The 15,051-nt window shown below is 37.3% G+C and overlaps 1 long non-coding RNA gene across 1 annotated transcript; it reads left to right on the top strand.

Moving 5' to 3' along the window:
- Positions 1-578: 578 nt before the first annotated feature.
- On the top strand, positions 579-6,151 carry LOC131973703 (uncharacterized). Its single transcript, XR_009394583.1, has 3 exons — positions 579-787; positions 3,605-3,894; positions 5,473-6,151. It is a non-coding gene; the product is annotated as an uncharacterized LOC131973703 (long non-coding RNA).
- The last annotated feature ends 8,900 nt before the right edge of the window (positions 6,152-15,051 follow it).

Raw genomic sequence — 15,051 nt, 5'->3', positions numbered from 1 at the left:
GGCGCCATATGGAGGATGGACAGATTTGCAACGCTCACGCAATGCGCCGCGGACGGGCCCGGTGGATTTTCGGTGTAAATCCAGTAAGCACTTAAAGTGCAGTGTAGAAGATAATCCAAGTAACAGACTAGCTTGTTCATGGTAATGCACATGTTAATTATTGCACAAGAGATATAACTGTAGCACAGAGGTAGAGAAGGTGAGATGGATGACGCAGCGGACTTCACTGAGCCTAATAGCTGCTTGTTGCTAATAGTAATATCAGTTAGCTGCTCTTGTGGTCGTGGAAATCTCGCCCTCGTGTGCACGAAGGGAAGAGAAGTCAGTTTTTAGCGTTCTGTTGCTCTTTTTAGTGTGCTTGGTGTGTTTTTGTTTTGGTGTCCGTCTGTGTGTCTCACATGCTCTAGAAACCGCTGGTGGGCGTGGTCACTGCAACTCCAGCCAACACACCTGCAACTCATCTCACCACTCCTGCACTCCAGTTCCTCATCCCACAATCAACTCACCTATAAAGACCAGACCGACCTTCCAGTCCCCGCCGAATCGTCAAGTCGGCTCTTATGAGACACGCCAGCCAAATCTTGAATCTAAGTCCTAAGTGAATACCTGTGTCTAACTCTTTTTTTTCCTGTTTTCACCTCAGACCGTCTCACCCTCAGCCTGGACCCAGTTCTACCCATCAGACCGAGAGCTCTGGAGCCCGGACCCCATTCCCACACTTTCCAACACTGCCCCTATACATGTGGACAATGCTTTCAAGTTTCTCAAACTAACAGCAGAGTTTGGGGTAAATTTTTTACTATATTGATGCAGAAGTTTTCTGAAGAACAGTGCAGCCATTAAGTTTTACAATCTGCTCACTGATTTTTCATAATTTGCAGAAATGTATATTTTTTGCAGATTTTCCATATTTGTAATTCATATTTACACATTAACTTAAAAGTCTTTAACCCTTTATAGGGCACTCCTGGAAATTGAAAACGTGATTGTCAACCCTGAAGTGTTATTAGAGGATATTACAAGACTTTTTGCAAAATGTTTCATTTTATATTGCAAATCGAGGTCAATTGAGTCATCATTATTATAAAATTTATTATAGTCTCTTTCCTATAGCAACCTTAAATAGACAATAACACATAATTTGCATCCATCACCACTTTATCTTTTACCTTTAAACTATTTATTATCTTTTTAGACTACTTATTACATATGCGTAATGTCCGAATGTCTTTTTAAAGCACCTTATATATGAGAAGCACACATAAATTTAGTTGTATACAATTTTAATACAATGACAATAAAGGAAAGCTTGTATCATTTACTGATTGGTCAGTGATGTAGAAATCCATGTGGTTCTATGAGCTCACAGAGAGCGAGGAGACCTGTTATAGATGTCCGCTCAAGTTACCAAATATGGTTCTTTGCCTGATAAAGGGTTAAGAATAAAAATGTGCTCTTTCCTTACCTTAACTCAAACAGTTTTGCATTTTTGGAAAATACACTTATATAGGCCTACTTTTTGTACAGTTTGATGAGAAAGTTGATACTGATGTCATCTCTACAAGGTAACTACATACACAGTTAGCCTAGCTTAGCATAAAGACTGGAAACAAGCCTCGCTCTGTCTTAAAGTAACAAATTCCACCAAGTCACACCTTTAAAAACTCGCTGAAATATGTTATATATGATCACTCAAGTGTAAAAATAGTATTGTTATGTTTTATAGACAGTTTAACTATGAGAGTCACATCAATCCGTCTCCTTTTTTCCCTGAAGTGGTTGAAACTGAAACTCTTTAGCTCGTTCCACTAAAATGTCTTTAACCTTTAACAAAGCTGCTTGCTGATCTGAACAGTCTGACTAAATATTTAATAAATATCATGGGGAGAGGAAATCTAAAGAGCGTTTTTAGACTGTTGTAACAAGAATTTATTCTGTTTCCAGGAAAACATATATTCTCTATAACTGCTATAAATATGTGATGAATGGATGCATTTTTTATAATCATGTCTCATCACAACACAGCGAGATTTTCTTCTGTTTTGTCCTTCTGTAGGTTTTTATTTCTGAGAAGAAAAAGCAGGGGAAGAAGGAAGAAAAGAAAGGGACTGTAAGGGAGGAAAGGAAGAAAGGAGACAATGCAAGAAATGGAAGGAAGAGAAAAAGGGAGAATAAATGAAAAGAAGAATAGAGGAAAGGAATGCAACAAAGAAAAAAAGAAAAGAAAGTTAAGAAAAGAGAATCAAAATGCATTAAAAAAAGAAAGAGGGTGAGGAAAAGAAGAAAGAGAACAGGTGAATAAGATATGAAGGAAAAGGAGGACATAAAATAATGCAAGGAATGGAAAAAAAAATCCGGACTGGAAATAAGGGAGGCAGGAAGAAATAGAAGAGGGTAAGGAAGGAAGCAGAAGGAGGAAAGAAATGAAATGAAGGCAGAAAGAAACAGAAAAGCGAAGGATGAAAAAAAAGAAAAGAGGAGGAAAGAAATGAAACTGCTCATTCAAAAACTGAGAAAGACCCAACAACCACCCTTTTAACTCTATGGAGTCTTGGGCTATTTTGTTCATTTTTCATGTCTTTTTATCTTTTTTTTGTCATTTTGCGTCTTCTTTGGTCATTTTGTGCCTTTTTTTAATCATTTTGTGTCTTTTTTGTCATTTTGTGTCTTTTTTGGTCATTTTGTGCCTTTTTTTTGTCATTTTGTGTCTTTTTTTGTCATTTTGTGACTTTTTTAGTCCTTTAGTCCAACATAAAATATAAGCAAATATAACATATTAGAGGGTTACATCCAGTTCTATAATTTTAAACTAAATATATTTGAGCTTGTCTCCAGTTTTACTTGGTATATCATCATCAAACTGAAACTGGCCTCATGGAGTTTACAGCCAGAACTTTAGAGGTAAATTTACAGTAGGGCTCCACGCTGCTTTGTTTTCTAGTCTGGATGTCATGAAGAAGTCTGGATTTGGTGCTTTTGGAGACTCCAGAGGGTTAAACTTTGCTTGGTCAGTCACTATTACGTCAGCAAGATGAAATTCGTAAATATAGCTCGTTTTTTCTGCTGCCTGTACACACAATCTATACTGACGTTTTGACAGGAGGACAGGCTGCCCCATGTGTTCATGACATGAAATTCATGCCTCTTTACTGAACCAATTTGGAATTATGGAATGCCAAAATCTTTGAAAATGGCCATTGAATTGCATACATGCTGCTTTTAAAAGCCAATGAAAGAAGTAAATCAAATTGTTATCAGCAAGTGCAGATGAAGGCAGGAAGAAATTACTAAGTAAGAAAGGAAGAAATGCAGATAAAGAAAGGAGGGAAGGAGGGGAAAACCAAAGATGAAAGAAAGGGAAAGGCAGGAAGAAAAGCATGCAAACAAAGAAAAAGGGAAGAAATAATGCAAGGAATGGAAGAGAGAAAAGAAAGAAGGATGGACTGTAAGATAAGGAAGGAAAGGGGGGATGAAGGAAAAAAGGAAAAGTTAGAAGAATGAAGATTTTCTGTAAAAGAGAAAATAATTAAGCGATAACATTTAACTCTGTGGTGTTTCTGTCCTTTAACAGCAGGTTTCTTCCTCCCTCTCTCCCTCTTTTCAGGGTCATCATGGTGAAAATGTGCAGATGGACGTGAAATAAACATAAATGATTCACTTTCCCGTCTTCAGAGGGAGGTCAGCGAGGAGCCGAGCTCGGCGGCGTCCGGCCGTGAACGGCGAGCGGTCGGCTGCTAAAAGGGAAAATATGTTTTTTTCATCGGACCATATGGTAATGTGAACTGATGTCACATCACATATGGAAATAATCCACATCAATAAGTAAAGAGTGGGTGAGCTGCTGGTCGTCCAATCACAATCAGGGAATGATGAAGTCAAACAAAACTGAACACGGTGAGTTCATTTATTTATTTTTATTATATGTATTCAAACAGCTGCTCTGTCAGATGTTTACATTCACTGCAGTTTATTCTGCATCATTTCTACTTTTTATTTCTCTAGGGGAAAATATATGTTTTATTTACAACTTGTTTGTTTAACAATAATTATTCATGGGAATATACAGTCATGGAAAATATATTAGACCACCCTTTTTTTTCTTCTATATCTTGTTAATTTTAATGCCTGGTACAACTTTTCAGAGCCACACTTTAGTTTGAGGGTAAAAAAGGATTGTTAAAAATATGACAGTATTAAAATAATACCAGTTCTTACTTTAGACAGAAAAAGACTGTTCTTGAGCAGCTACATGTGTAGTCTCCCAGCCTGGCATCATCTTGAATGATTTCCATGAATCGACCTACAACCAATCAATCAACAAAAAAAAAAAATGGTTTGGTACATGGGCTGTTTTCAAGGAGAAACATGGCGGCCAGGTCACAAACTTTCTAAATTACATCTAAAAAAGTGACTAAAATGTGTTTCTGAAACATTTGAGAAGAGAAATAGGCAGCCAAATAACAGAATCTTGAGTCATATTTGATCAGTGCTGCCTACTTTGACAGTTTGATCTGAGTTTCATGAGGTTGCAGGACATCAGTCATCTTATACAATCAGCCATTTTCCATGTTTTTGTTTTATTAAATGATTTTGGTTATTATCAAGAAAACCATGAAAAATGTCTAGATATCAGCTATTAAATTAAACTCTTACAACCTATTTTTGTTGTTATCATTATATTTGTCCAAACAAATGTACCTTTAGTTGTACCAGGCATTAAAATGAACAAGAAATTAGAGAAATCAAGGGTGGTCTAATCATTTTTTCCATGACTTTATAACATTTATTCTGCCAAAGAAAAGGAAAGGAAAATGTGCAATCATTTGTTTAACCGCCCTGTGATTTCGACTCGCTACCAAAATGTAATGGGATCTTCTTCGGCCTATGCTTCACCCTTCCAGAGAGAATACTTATTAATACTGTCTTTCTTTATATTAATTGACATTTAGAGGGGGAACACAGTGGTATAGTGGTAAGAACTTTTTGTCTCACAGCAAGAGGGTCACGGGTTTGAATCAGGCATGCAGTTTAGGCTTAATTGGTGACTCTAAATTGCCCGTAGGAGTGAATGAGAGCGTGAATGGTTGTCTGTCTTTATGTCTCAGCCCTGTGATAATCTAGTGCAGGGATGGGCAACTTAAATGCTGGAGGGGGCCACAATTTTTCATGGACACTACCACAGGGTACCGCAGATATGATGAAACTGCTTTTTTCTCAAAATATTACCCCCTCCTCCCCCGGGCCTGTATTATTATTATTATTATTTCATACTTTTTTCATACTTATTATTATTATTTTACCTTTTTAAAATGTTTTCAGCCATTTTATGCATTATGTTCTCAACAGAAATAAAGAGTTTAATCACTACAAAACTTTTTATACTTTTTAAACCCTTACTTTTTCATCATTATATGTAATATTTCATGCTGTGTTGTTGTCCAAACAGTATCAAACTTTGCTCTAATCTGTCAGGAGTGACGCCTGTGAAGCCGCTCTGTATTGAGTGCTGTTTAACCTGCAGTGAGACGCTCGGCCTCCTGGGAAACGTGTCCCGTTCCTCTCCTGCCTCATCCATCATGGCCGCCCGAGGGAGGCGGCAGGTTGTTGTTGGGTCCCGGGAGGAAAGCTTCCGGCGCTGCAGGTTTCTGTTTTAAATCCACACGGAGCAGAAGGACATGAGCTCCTGCGATAAATAAAACGTTTTGTGTTTCATCGTTCAGTGTCGCAGCAACACGAAGCATCCAGACGGCGAACACGTTCTTATTCTATCAGCCGGAGAAACACCAAAACCAGCTTTAATTTAGTGCCATCAATCATCTCAGAGGAGAAATAGTTCACTTTTACTTGTTTTTTGTTTATTCAAGCAAACATATTTCCATATATGGGAGAACATTCCCACTACGGACTTTAATATGTTGTATATAATGTTCATACATTTTTTAATTTATTTTTGTCTTAATTGTTAATACTTTTTATATTTCTACTTGTTTCTACTGTCAATTGTTAATACTTTATATGTTTTTACTTGTTTGTTTGTTACTGCCTCTTATATTTCTAGTTTATACTGCTGTTTACTATTTGTTGTTTTTTTTTGTTTATTTTTTTGCTATCCACTTTGCTGCTGTAATTCTTGAAATTTGGGAAAAGAAAAAAGACTTAAAAATATATATTTTTAAAAGATTACTAATTATGAATCATGTCATTATTTTATGATTAGTATTATCATTAAAAATTATTTCCAACATGAATTTTACTGTAGTGCACCCAAAACTCTGCAGCTGCTTTTGTCATTATCTTTCATTTAATTTGTGAAATTTGTGATTTTTTTTAGGGATCTACAGGGCGTAACAAAATATAAACAAGTTTCTGCTAATTAAATTTAAGTCCAACTAAATTAAACTAAATTAAATGGGTTTTGGTCTGTTCTGTAAATCACTTCATGTTTTCTACTCTGAGTGAAAAAGTCTGAAACTAAAAGGAAGAATTATATATTTTATTTACATTTTTTTTCCCCATTCGATTCTCTTTTACATAGATGGAAACCTAATGTATGTATACAACCAGTTATTTATATGCATTAAACATTTTTTTAACAACTTGCACAGGCTTACATCTTAACATAATGTTCCAATGTGCCCAAATTAAAGAAAAATAGGTGGCATTAAGTATGACTTAATAGATAATTGTTGAAGACTTTAGGAACCAAATAAATGGCACAAAATTGTGGCATAATGTTGCTTCATGTTGGTCAAAACATGTCCCATATTTGGGGGAATATTTCTGTAAAGTGATGCAGCAGACATCAAGGATATTCTGTTTTATTGAAAAAGTGCATCTTCAAATAACACAAAAACAACCTGAAAATGATCTTCAAATGATGACTAAAAACTAAAGCAGTCAGGAATATGCTTCTGTTCTTCTCTTGGGGCAACAAAGGTGTCCAATTTAACTAAAATCCTGCCGTTGTTTTCTCAGTTTTACCGTTTTAAAGCTGTCATATGGTGAAAAGTGAGACCTCAGTGTATTTCTCTTAAAATAAAAAAGTGAACACAGCCTGTTTTCAATAAACTGAGCCTTTAACCCTTAATAGGGCACTCATTGAAATACTTGCAAATTCCAAATTTCAACCTTAGAGAATATTGGAGGATATTACATACTGTCAGAATGTGTAAAAAAAAAAAAAAAAAACATACGGACCCGGGGGGAGGAGGGTAATATTTTGAGAAAAAAAGTTTATGAGATTAAAGTGGTAAATCTGCGAGCAAAAAGTTGCTTTTTGCCACTTTAATCTAGTAAATTTGCAACTTTTTTCTCGAAATATGATTTTATTTATTACTCATTTATTACTGATTTTAGATATCCGCTGAAGTTACCAAATATAGTTCTTCGCCTGATAAAGGGTTAAACAAGGTGTCAGGACTTCTGCAAGGTTGTGATTTCCCAATTATACTATATATTTAGAGAGAAAGTGCAGCTACAGTGCTGTTACGGTCATTCCCCAGCTGCAATGACCGCGCAGAGACAATAAAAGCACAGTAAACACTGACTAATCAGAAAAGGCTGGGTTTTTTGGGGCAGGGGATTTAAAGAGACAGGCGCTAAAACAGACAGAGGGTGAACATAGATATATGTTTATACAGACAGTATGACAAAATAATATGTTTTTGAACATTAAAGCATGTAAATATGTTTAAGTATGCATAAAATGAGCATAATATGTCACCTGTAAATTCCTCTTATGATGGCTTTCTTCAGATTTAATCCACTGGATGAAAAGCTTCTATAACTCCGGTACTTTCCAGGTCGTCTATATATGCTAACATTAATTTGGGCCGCTTCAGTAATTCAGAGTAATTTTACACAGGTCTAAACTCCCCGCCATGCTGTGAACATCCTCCCTGCGGCTGTGGGAGTATTTTCTAAAGACACCTTCGTGTGGCGGCGAGGACGGGGGGTGAGAGCGCTCTCTGGATGAAGCCGTGATAGAAACAGAGTCAGTGTAGCATCGCGGTGACACTGAGCCAATGACACCGAGCAGACCTGGCTCCCACAATGCATCAGCTGTCCTCAAATATCAATTTTGCACTTGACTTCACACGGCTGGCTCCCCATCGAGGGCTCCTCCGGCTCGTTCCATCCATTTGTCATTAGTAGATCATCAGCGGGGGCCGACACACACACACACAGATATATATATATATATATATATATATATACTGTAATAACACCACAGGCAGTTGTGTCTCCAGCACAAAATAAATCTGCTTTCATGGACACACATGTCTGCAAACAAGTTATCAAACAGTGCAGGTGTCTGAAATTAAGTGGAATAAACCTTGTCACAACCCAATGCGCCACTTTTACGTTAATTCCCATAAATATATATTTAATAATTGATTAAGGGTTCATTTTCTTTCATTTTAATTACTTTTTTCAAGAATTTTCACAGTTTTGTTACCTCCATATGTTTTAAAGTCTTAGGAGAAATTGAATCTTTCTCTTTTTATCAGCTCTATATTTTAGGCATCAGACATTAAGCTGGCAAATACATTTAGTTTGCAAAGTACTAAGGTTTGCTGCTGATTTGGGAACACCTCTAACAAAACCAACAAACAAGAAGAAACCAAAGCAGAACGGTGCACACTTTTTTTGGGATTGAACATGCCCGTGTTCAGCTCACCATGTGCTGCAGGGTCACAGGTGTGAGGGGGCGTGGCCTGCTGCAGTGATCTGTTTCATTCTGAAGAGTCAGCTTTTTCAAAACCAACATGGCTCAGTTCAAAATTTTGTTTCAAAACAAAAATTCTCATCTCTTCTCTGACATGATTTTGGCATCAGATGATTTGCTACCACAGGTGCTAGGGGGCGTGGCCTGCTGCAGGGCCACAGGTGTTAGGGGGCGTGGCCTGCATGACAAAGGGAAGAGGATTGTTTGGGAACAGAAAGGAAACATGTTTTTTAGTCGGAGACAGGAGTTTTGAAGGATCTTAGCTGCCTTACATGTCCATGTGAAGAATTAAAGACTTCTGTGGGATTTAAGGACTTCAATTATTAAACAAAAGACTGGAGATCAACTTAAACTGGACTATCTGTTCTCAGTTCTACATCTTGTGAGTTTGATTCTTTTGGTTTATAATGTATTACAGTTCCTGAGTAATTTTTTATTATTTTAAAGGGAAAACATTTTTGTCTTTTGCACAGTGACACAACTCCATTACTTGAGTGAAAGTACAGATACTCCCGATCACATAATACTTCAATACAAGTAAAGCCATGTGTCTTTGCGATTGACTTCCTTTTAGAGCCAGCCTCAAGTGGCCATTCAAGGAACTGCAGGCTTTGGTGCTTCCATATCGTGCCCCAGTAATATTAAACCTGAACCCCCGAACTAGACAGTCTTTCAGCCACTTTAACAGGATCAGCTTTACCGCTACAGTCAACATACTGGTATCATATGAAACAAGAAGACCTCATGAATACATTGGCACTTTAACGTCTTATTGGAAAGGGGCCTAAATAACAACCAAATCTTAGCGAGAGAAAAACTGACATGGCAATTTTCAAAAGGCTCCCTTGACATCTGACTTAAAGATATCTGAATGTAAATGGGTTCTGGTACCCGCAAGTCTCCCGTTAGCGGATATGCCCACTTTATGCTAATCCCATACAGTTTTTTTACTATGCAGTTAATTATATGTTAGTTAGAGTACACCCAACTTTCAAAATTTCCACCAGCGGAGTTGGGATGGGGTCTACATTGGGTACTTGACTGTTTCTTTTGCATCTTTGACAGTTAGCATCAGTTTTATTCTTGTCAGCCGAACTATTGTTACACAATACACCCTTGAGCTATATTTAATGATCATTTTATTGCTCAAAGCCTCGCCGTTTGTGTTCTTTTGACTCTTGAATGAACTGTAAATTGCATCAAACTGAATTTCTGAATTTTCAAACTGTTGGCTACATGATTCCGCTGGTAACCTGAACAGCTATATCTGTTAAACTGAATTATTTCCTCATTTTACCGCCAAACTGTTTTTTTTAGGTGCTAAAGAGAATTGTTCTTTGAATTTGTAAGCGTAAGATGTGTAGTATTTTTTTGCGTTTATGCCAACTTTGACTCATCTCAGAACTGGATGCATCGAAATAAAACAATTTTTTATAATTTATGAATGATTGAACTTGGAGAAGTGTTACAGTAGTTTGTCGGTGAATGGGAATAAGGGCGAGATAAGCAAATTTTGGCAGAAAAACTGGTAAGTCCATAAAAGATTTAAAATTCTCCAAAGTTTATTGAAGCAAACTGACTTGGAAAGTTTTGATTTTTAAGGTTACGTGAGAAATGTCTCCTGAAACTGGACAACTGGCTAACAATTGTTTTTGTGGTGAATGCAACACTGCCGAATGTTCAGCCTCAACTTTGTATGAAAAAAAAGTTTAAAAACATAAAGTGGTTGGACCAATTTGGTGTCACCAAAGAGTGGACTTTCGTCAGCCGTCCCATGTGCAGGCGGGTTCTCCTGCGGCGACGGCAAAGTGCCATGATCTGCAGTACAAAAGGGAATAAAGTGACGTTTGTTGGTGAAGCCAAAAAGCCCCGGCGCTTTCATCGAGTCACCTAATTATTCCTCTAGAGGTCCAATTAGCCCGCCGGTGGCTGGACATGAAGCACATCGCTGGTTCAGCGAGGAGCCGGCGGATTGGCTGTCTGTACTGGGTACAAAAGATGCTAAAAATACACTGTTTTATATTCCTCAATGCAAATTCAGAGCCAAGTGTATGGTTAAATCAAGAGTAAAAGTTTTTATTTTCTCTTGGTTAACTTTTAATAATAATGGTGGCAAACGGATTTGACGATTCTTTGAAGGGACCAAAAAAAAAAAAATGGGACCACATGCTAAAACACAGCGTGTTGTTTTAAATGACTGAATGCAGTTCTGTCATTTCACACAGACGGCTGGACAACAAACATATGGCAGATCATTCCTAATACAGTTTAATAAAGTTATGTAATGCACGAGTCCAACCGCATGTTGGACATGTAAGCTAACCGAAAGTTTCCAAAAAAGGTGCAAACGTTGATCTAAATGGCACTAAAATGATACTTTCATAAACTGGGTGAGCTTCAGAGATAAAATACAGTGTAAGGTGTGAATATTCAGTATTCGGACTTCAATACAATGGGGTAAAGAAAAAACAAATGGCACTAAAACATTTTGAAGTAAACGGCGTACAATGTGCACTAAAATGCAATGTTATTGTTTCTGTAAAGCTCAAATTATTCTCTTCATATTTGCCTGAAAATCAAATAGAAATACAGAGAAGAAAAGCAAGAGAATAACTTAAGAGCAGCTGAGAATCTTGTCTTTGCTGACCTCTAGTGGTTTAACTTCTCACTGTGCTGCAGTGATGTAAAAGTGGACACTGTGACATCACTGTTGGCGGGTAAAACAGATTGAAGGGCAGCGACACGCTGTTTGTTCAGCCTGTTAATAAGTTACTCTTTAACGTAGTGGAGTGATTTGCATACCCAAAGACCATATGTGGTGCCATATGGTATTGATTACCTCTGCCAAGGAGGTGATGTTTTCAGCCTTTTTAAATTTTGGTTGGCTGTTTGTCAGCAGGATTATAGAAAAAACCAATGGGCTGGTTTTTATTAAACTTGGTGGAAGGGTGTAGCATGGTCCGAGGACGAACTCATTACATTTTTGAGTGGATCTGAATCACTGAGCAGATACACTAATAGTTTTTTCACTTTTGTTAACACTGCGAGATATTGTCTTGCTTTGGCAAAGGTTTCCAATTTCTGAGTGTCCGTCTAGTTCTTCTAGACGAATTAATTCATTAACTTCTCACCTATCACTGTCAAACAAAGCAGAACAAAAGTAAAATCTGAACAAACAAAAAAATGTTGATTAGCATTGTAATTTTGCAAAAACACTGACAAATCATCAGCTTTATAGTTGATGTAGTGAACCATTCATTTACTCGTCCAGCAGTCACAAAGCAACATCGTTACTCATTGGGAGTGGTGCCACTGATGAGTCCATCATTTACTCTTATTACTAGGGGAGTGACGAGATCTCGTGGCACGAGATCTCGCGAGATTAAACTAGACGATTTTTCTTGTTAAGAAGAGTAAGAACGAATGAAAGCGGCGCAGTCCTCCTACAGCAGTATATCCAAGCTGCAGAGCCAGAGGGGATGTTAACCCCTTAGCGTCCAGTCTGCAAATTGCTAACAGGCTAACAGTTAGCTCTGTAGCAGTACAGTGTGTATGTGCTGCTGCTGCAGGAGGTGTTCACTTAGCGATCTCTGTTTGTTTACAACAAGCACCGGACACTGTGTGCACAGTTAGCGATGCCGGTTAATTCACAATCACTGTTTATGATCAGCGGAGATGTTGTGAATAATTAGCCATTCATTGTTCATTTTTGAAGCAGCATTTTTTCCAGTGCAGATAAACAATGAGCTGAAGCTCAAGTGAGAGGAGTTGCAGATTCAGGTAATAATTCTAGTGCTGCCCCTTCTTAATTGATTAATCGAGTGGTCCACTAAGATTTATTTAGTCAGTTAGTCATTCTTAAGTTGTTTTATTCATGCTGAATGACTTATTTCCAAGACCATATTCGATTTAACCTCTTAAGATCCACCGGCCAGCAAGTAAAGGTATGGTTAAACATTTGAAAAATTTTTTTTTTTTTTTAACTGATCACATGCTAATCAGCCACATTTGCAAAAACTAGAAGATCGTACCTTATAAATGAAGCATTGTACTTCCATTTTGGCCCAACAGTTGACGTTGATAATTAAGTTTTGCTCTAACCCTAGTGGGACAGGTGGGTTTTAAAAGGCTAAAGTGGTGTGATTCCTCTCGAAAAAACTACGTTTTACAGATCTGCCGATTAAATAAACCATTTGATTAGTCGACAAAATTGTATGTGTTAAGCGAGGACAGCTTCATCACTCCAAACAACAGCTTTTACCCTTTAAAATACTGTCATTTGATACTTAATTATTGTAAATATATCACTTACAGCTGTCAAACTTGCCTGATTTCTATCTAATCAGGATGGATTCCTGCTATGATCTGTAGTCACATCACATCACCTAATTTTTGTGTGATTAGAAGTTTCTTTGGAGAAAAAAAACTGCTTTGGTGCAGATCAAAGAGACTTTGAATTAAAAATCCTAGAAACTAGCCTTCTTAACATCTCCCCGACCCGAGCGAACATCCATCTTCTCTCTCTTTTTCTCCTTCTTCGTCTTCTTCTTCTTCTTCTCCCTCTCTGCTCTGCTGTGACCGGCCAACATTCAGGACTGCATGTTAAGCAAAGTTTCTTTAACAATTGATACCAGCGAGCGCAAAGCACAGACAAATGGGCCGGGATGTGCACCATCCATCACACCCACAGAAGACCCATTGTTTGCAGATTTTAACCTAGAGGAGTTCCTCCCGTTCCTCTCCTGTGAGACCCACAAATCATGAGCTGACAAGGAGAGCCGAGCCAGGCCGGGCCGGGCCAAGACAGGGAGCTCTCAGGTTTTAAAGAGGAGAGATTCTCCTGATCTGTCTGATTCAGAAATCTGCTTTGTGAACGACCTCAGCAGCTTGCTAATAGCAGTTTGTTTAATTAAGAAAGCTTCACTTAATCACCCAATTCCTTTTATTTATTTTTGTCTGGTAGTTAATGCACTGATGGAAAATTCAAATGTTGCTAAAAGTGTTTGATTGCACGGGGAAATGAAAGGACGATAAAATCTTTAACGGTTTTAAAAGCAGCGTGAGTTCAATGTTGCAGATCTGATGTAACCAGGTTGGAGATTTGCACGAGAACAGAGAGATCCAAAAATCTGGAAGGTTTGTTTCTCCGCAGAGATCAGAGATTGATGAAGCTGCAGCTGCAGAGTTCAGCATGTCTGATTTATTCCAGAACAGATCAATCTCTGTTTCACTTTTCTTCATTTGAATGACTTATTTCCCAATTATCTCTTATTTTTCTGCAAGAGTGCCTGGGTTGTCATGTTCTGAGAAAAAAGTGTATATTTTATTAGAATAAAGTCATCCTAACATAACTGGTTTATTTTTTATTTTATTCTTTTTTTAAATCTCTATAGTTTGCTTAATGACAGAGATAAATCTGGTAACCTGACAGTCAGTTCTCACCTGTTGTGAGGTTTCACATCTTGTAAATCTTTTTTCTCTGCACACCAGAACTTTATTTTTAAAATAATACACACAATAATTTTACAGTATGGCCTTTTTAAGCGTTGTAATACTATTTCAGGAAAATATGAAATTTTGCATGCAGTGGACCCATGCTAAGATCTATGCTTGACCCTCTGGATGCATAACAACTATTTACCAACTGACTTAAATCACTGACAAAGTTGTTTTTATTTACATGATCATTTATTGTTATAATTAAAACTAATTTCACCCTTTATAATCAGCTATCTCTTCACCTCCTGCTGTTAAATATGCAGAATACACACAGGTTGCTGATGCAAAGATCTAAAAAAAACTGCAACCAGACCAGTTAACTCTATGGAGTCTTGGGCTATTTTGTCAATTTTTTAATCATTTTCATGTCTTGTCTTTTTTATGTTGCCATAAATCCAACATAAAATGTGATTTTGAATCTTTTTTTACTTTCAAAACACTATCATGCTCAATAAAGAATTTTAAATGTTGCAAATGTGAACAAATGTTGCAAATCTAACATATAAGAGGGTGACATCCAGTTCTATCATTTTATACTAAATATATTTGAGCTTGTCTCCAGTTTTACTTGGTATATCATCATCAAACTGAAACTGGCCTCATGGAGTTTACAGCCAGAACTTTAGAGGTAAATTTACAGTAGGGCTCCACGCTGCTTTGTTTTCTAGTCTGGATGTCATGAAGAAGTCATGCTTTGGAGCTTTTGGAGACTCCAGAGAGTCAAAATGCCTCAACAAAGAAAAGAAAAGCTGGTACAGAGAGAACACGAAAAGATATAAAACCAGACGACCTAAGGCATTCATTGGTACAAACCATGTCATGAT

The sequence above is a fragment of the Centropristis striata genome, chromosome 6 (assembly GCF_030273125.1).
Source record: "Centropristis striata isolate RG_2023a ecotype Rhode Island chromosome 6, C.striata_1.0, whole genome shotgun sequence".
Classification (NCBI taxonomy): domain Eukaryota; kingdom Metazoa; phylum Chordata; class Actinopteri; order Perciformes; family Serranidae; genus Centropristis; species Centropristis striata.
The sequence above is the reverse complement of the archived record's forward strand: the minus strand, read 5'-3'. Positions and strand labels throughout refer to the sequence as shown.